This window comes from Typopeltis vanoorti, chromosome 15 (genome assembly GCF_054136105.1).
Source record: "Typopeltis vanoorti isolate ZY-2024b chromosome 15, IOZ_Tvanoo_1.0, whole genome shotgun sequence".
NCBI lineage: Eukaryota > Metazoa > Arthropoda > Arachnida > Uropygi > Thelyphonidae > Typopeltis > Typopeltis vanoorti.
Genome location: NC_143563.1, coordinates 20,679,345 through 20,685,005, shown reverse-complemented (window position 1 = coordinate 20,685,005; position 5,661 = coordinate 20,679,345). Strand labels below are relative to the sequence as shown.

Sequence of the window (5,661 nt, the reverse complement as noted above, 5' to 3'; positions counted from 1 at the left end):
CGGCGATTGATTCAATCCAATACCCTTGGAGGGTAATGGATAGCAATGCGCCCATGAAGCTGTAACTGAGGCTATTGCTGTTGCTCTCGTGCCATGATCAGAGCTTTAATAGCTCAATAACCTTTTCCCTACACTGTCCTCTACAGATAACGGGAAATATGAAAAGCATTCTTACTTCGCCCTTTTAAGCCAGTCCTTATAAGGACGTATAAGGAGTTTTTCCAAGAGATATGGTCGTATATATTCGCTCATGAAAAGGTAATTGCTTTTCATTCTCCATTTCTGGCATTTCATTCCCTTGGCTCGGGGATCCATGCAGCATAGCTTCTCGGCCTTTTGGCTAAGATCAAAGTATGTAGTATCTGTTCTTACCTACTTAACAGGCTAAGAGCAAATTGTAGTATCTATGCTGCAAAGTTAACATCGAACACGAATTCCACCAGGCATTCGCGATATTAACAGATCAGCGCAGATAGAGTAAACCCCGGACTGGGGCAATATAAAACACTTTGTGGTGGGAATAGTTAGCCCCCCCCCCATCTGATCATGCCCTCCATTCTGCCGCGTGTGCGTACCCTCGGAATTGAGGTTGACGCCACAATACCGGCAAGGGCGATGGCGAAAGCAATTATAGACTGCGTCGGTGCAGGAAACATCTTTGGATTTACCCCCTATGAGGGAGGAAGATACCAGGTGGTGACCAAAAACATAGAGACCAGAGAAAAGCTACTTCAAGGCTTTAACTGTGGGAAAACGAAAGTTTCTCCCTTCATGGTTGGGAGCATCCTGAGAACCCTTAAGATCCCAAGATTCCCATTATAATTCGCTTTATAATTATATATTTAATTTATATAATATATAATCTACGTCTAATTTATCTAATATAATTTATATAATATATAATCTACGTTAAAATATATAATTATAATTAAATAAATTATAATTATATATTTTAACTAAATATGCATTTAGTTAAAATATATAATTATTTAGGACTGTAATCGTAAACTTATAAATATCTATATAGAAATAATGGATATTAAAGATCCACCATTACTTCAAAGCCAAATGGTTGTAGACTCTATGAAATTTTTGTAAATTTGACTTGAGTACTTACGAAAATAAAATCCTAGGCATCGGAGTTGCCTGTGCTTGCACTAATTCAATGAAGACGACTTCTGCCGAAGTGCCCGTATATTCGCCTTTTATTAGTACAAGCTACAGCAACTCCATGGCGAGAATTGTATTTTCATAAGCAGTCAGGTTAAATTTACGAAACTTTCATAGATTCTAGAAACATTTAGCTTTGAAATAATGTTGGATCTTTAATATTCTTTAATACACCGCCTTTAATATTAGGAGATTTGTTTATTAGTTATAAATATCTAATTATAATGTTATATGAAAATTTAATATACTGCATGATAAATTTTTCCTGACTGTAACCATTATTAAATAAAAAGAAATACGTAATGAATTTTATGAAATAAACGATATTATATATAAAATAATAAAATAATTCATATATTAAGAAAAATTCAAAAATTTTAAATTAGATTAAGATTTCTAATTTATTGAAAATATTTAAGCACCTTTTATTCGCTGTTATAATTTTACATTACATTAGAGAAACATAGTGGGATAATAAATAAATGAATTGGTGGCGTTTCATTTATTGTACGGGATTGTCTCTTTTTTATGGAAAAACCTGCTTGTTGACATACATGTATACATGTATATACATGTATACATAACTTCTCGGCCTTTTGACTTAGATCAAGTGTGTAGTTTTCGTGAAACAAACAAACTGAGCATCTGTTCATAACCGTTGATATCGGTACGAGTCCCATCGGGCCTCACGATATCACGATATATTTAACGGAGATTTACAGATCTTCCTAAACCCCGGACCGGGGCAATAATAAACACTTGGGGGTGGGAATAGCTAGGCCCCCCCTCGCCAGCTATGGCCAATGTTTTGCCGCGCACGCGGACTCTCGGCATCGAGACTGACGCTGATCTGAGACCCCGACTTTTGGCTAAAGCCCTGATTGACTGCGTCGGTGCGGACCAGATATTTGGATTCACTCCTTTCGGTAATGGCAGATACCAAGTTGTAGTTAGGAGAGCCGAGACTAGGGACAAGTTGCTCAAAGGCTTTCAATGTAACGGAAAGGAAATTTTTCCGTTCATGGTAGGGAGCATTATCAAACTGCTCAAAATCTCCAGATTCCCCTTGGAATATATACAATATGATGAAAAAATAATCCACGAAGTGTTTGGGAAATGGGGTGTTGTTCGAAACATACAAATCTTAAACGATGCAGACAACCCCCAATGGAAGTCGGGGGAAGTAAACATCTCGCTCGAGATGAAAACAGCGGTTCCAAACTTCGTCAACATCGGATCCGCTAGGGTAATGGTAAACTACCCTGACGTTTAGAAGCAATGCTTCCGATGTGGATCCTTCGACCATCTAGGAGCGAACTGCCCAAAACTGACATGCAAAAACTGCCTAACGACAAGTCATTCACTGGACAACTGTCTCATGGCTTGCCTCAAATGCGGGTCCAAAGACCACAAAGTTAACACCTGCCCATCAAGAACGCATGCAGAAAGGATGGGAGGTGCTATTATACCAGTCACATTCTCCTCAGTAGAGAAGTCTACAGCTACTATAGAACAAGAGTCGAAAAACACGGATTTTCCAACTATAAACGAGGCATACGGCAAAATAACGGCTATAGAAGAAAAGGCAGCCGCCACAGAAACCATACCCTGCACACCCAAGAAAGAGAAGAAGCGAGAAACAGCCAATAAACAAGCTGTGTCACGTGATGAAATCACTGCAGAAGGAAAAGTAAATAAAACAGAAAACATGGAGGCAAGCAGCGCCCCCTTCAAAAGACCTCTGAGTCCAGAGGAAAAAGATATGAAAAAAATAAAACCAGCAGAAACAGATGAATTGGAGGCTCCTCATGCAAAAGCAGGGGAGACTCTAAAGCATCTAGTTAAAGGTATCCCTGGGGTGGCAGGAAAATTTCAAGACGCAATAGTGAGAATAGGGGAACCTGAGCTCCTCCTCACTGGGAAATATGGTCCAAACGTAGTTAGTGCAAAATGGGGTGACATATTTGTTGAAGACATCAGCAAAATCACCCCTGAGCAAGTACAGCTAGCCATGGACATAGACGAGGAGGCGGCATCGGCGTTCTTCATAGCTCTCTCCAAATTAGACATGGCCAAGGGAAGTGAGGTGGCTAAAAGAATAATGACTGCCCACAAAAAGCGACAGTCACAATAACCATCCCATGGTTTCCTGTCCACAGCAATAGTTCTCTAGTTCCAACAGGTGGAGGAGGGCCTGAGAACCTAAGCGGCAAAGGCCTACAGCGAGGCGGTGCAGCTTCTTGAGAACTGCATCACTTGGGCCAGACCCTTTTCCCTCCACCTTTCTTTTTTTTTTTTGGTTTCCAGTTCTTTCTGTAGTTTTATTTTCTCTGTACTTCATGTTTTTGTTTTTGTTCCATGTTTCCTTTTTAGGATTTTTCCTTTTTCTTCTAAAGTGAAAAATCAACGACCGTTAGAATCGCCCCTGGGGCGCAAACAGCTAAAACAGGTCAACTGAGGCCTCTTTTACCTACCCTGCTACTATGCACTCTATCTTTATTTCCTCTCCTACCATCTGCTGACTCTCAGTCTATCTTACTCTACAGGCCGATGATGAAGATTTGTTGAACTCACAAATTATTATTGTTCAACGTAGTGTTAAATAGGGAAAAGTGCATTTTAAAACAGATGTTTTTAATAATTTTAAGCGGTTTTTTGATTTTAGTTTATGATTTTATTAACAAATCATACTTCACAGGATCATTTCTGTAGTGTGGTTAGCGTTCCGTCCAGTGTATCCAGTCGACGTAGATGAAAGCTGCTGTTTCTAAGTCTTGGTTGGTAAGATCTTTTTTTCCTTTTTTGCTTCGTGCCTTTAGTAAGTCCGCCTCTAGCTTGCCCATTCGGAGATTTCGGAGATTCGGAGATTCGGAGATGAAAAAGCGTAGGGGTCACAGTCCCCTACGCTTTTTCATCCTTTGACTTATTCCTAGGACTAGCTATGACATATCTACTTCCTAGGGTTAGAACGCTTGGGTTCGATACCGAACCCGCTCTGCATAAGAGGTATATCTGTCAAGCACTATGCGAGGCAGCAGGCTCCTCAAACATCTATGGATTTACCCCGTACAGGCCCGGCAAGTACCAGGTAATCGTGAAAAACAACGAAACAAGGGACAAACTCCTGGAAGGTTTCAAATGTGGGGAGATTGAAATCAACCCCTTCTTAGTGCGAAACCTGTGGAGAACAGTGAAGGTTAGCAGATTCCCCCTTGAATACATCGAAAAAAGTGATGATGTCATTCACAAGGTGTTCTCTAAATGGGGAACGGTCAAGAACATAAAACTGGGAACCGATCCTGACAAACCGGAATGGAAATCAGGAGATGTCACCTTCACAATAGAGATGAAGACGCCCGTTCCGAACTTTGTTACTATTGGCTCAGCTAGAGTTATGGTTAATTACCCAGGTGTGAAGAGGCATTGTTTTAGGTGTGGTTCCTATGAGCATCTGGGAGCAGAATGCGGTAAGGCAAAATGTAGTAATTGCGGTGATTCCGGGCATTCCCTACAACAATGCAATAACCCTTGCAAAAAATGCCACCAGGCAGACCACAGGTTCAACACCTGTACACAGAGATCATTAGCAGAACGTGCGGGGGGTTGATACAACCGCTCCTCACCCCTCCCCCCCCATCCCAGACAATACGGAAACACCCATAGAATGCACCTCTGCTTTTCCTCCTCTACCCACAACAGGGTCCAAATCTAAAGGGGGGGGACAAGAGAATTTCAAACAGACCATACTGGTGCCAAGAAACAAGCCCAAAAGCCAAAGAAAAGCAGAAAACAAGAACCCCCCCCCACAAACAGAGAGGCAGCCGAAGACACACAGATAGAGGAAATGGAAACCTCTACTGTCAAACGCCAGAGGGAGCATGCGGAAGAGGAGCAGGCTACATGCAAAAGACTGCCCATTGGGGGAAATCCAATCACCCCCCCATAACTGACACAGGAACAAACCCCCGCCCATTTCCCAGAATAATAAAAGGGGGAGCTGCCATTCTCCAACTCGTTCAAACAGACCAAGAAGGTCATGAAAGGTTTGTCACCGCTATAGAAAGGGGCGGCGAGCCACGTTTCTTTACCCACTACCAGGCGGGTGCATCCAAACCCTGTGTTAATCTGGAATGGGGAAACTTCGTCGTGCCTGACATTCTTAGCGAACAACAGGACTCCTTCAGGAACACCATCGTAGCCAGTAATCTGGGCTTACATGAAAGTGACATAACATCACTACACCAAGCAGTAACTGAAATAGCAAACGGGGAGGTACTAAACCTCAACCGTACCTTCTAAAACTCAACTATTAACATGAACAACAAATTTCGCTTCGCCACTCTCAACATTAACTGTCTGTGCTCCGTCTCCGCACAACGCGCTGTTTGGAGCCTACTCTTACTGCATGAGGTTCATGTACTCTTTCTTCAGGAGACGCACTTTTATCAGTACTGGGACATAGAAAACTTCTCCAGAAGCTTCCCCGTTCAG

The 5,661-nt window shown here is 41.9% G+C and overlaps 1 pseudogene; it reads left to right on the top strand.

Annotated features, from left to right (window-relative positions):
* The first annotated feature begins 320 nt into the window (after positions 1–320).
* LOC150098465 (U2 spliceosomal RNA) lies at positions 321–440 on the top strand (annotated as a pseudogene).
* Positions 441–5,661: the final 5,221 nt, after the last annotated feature.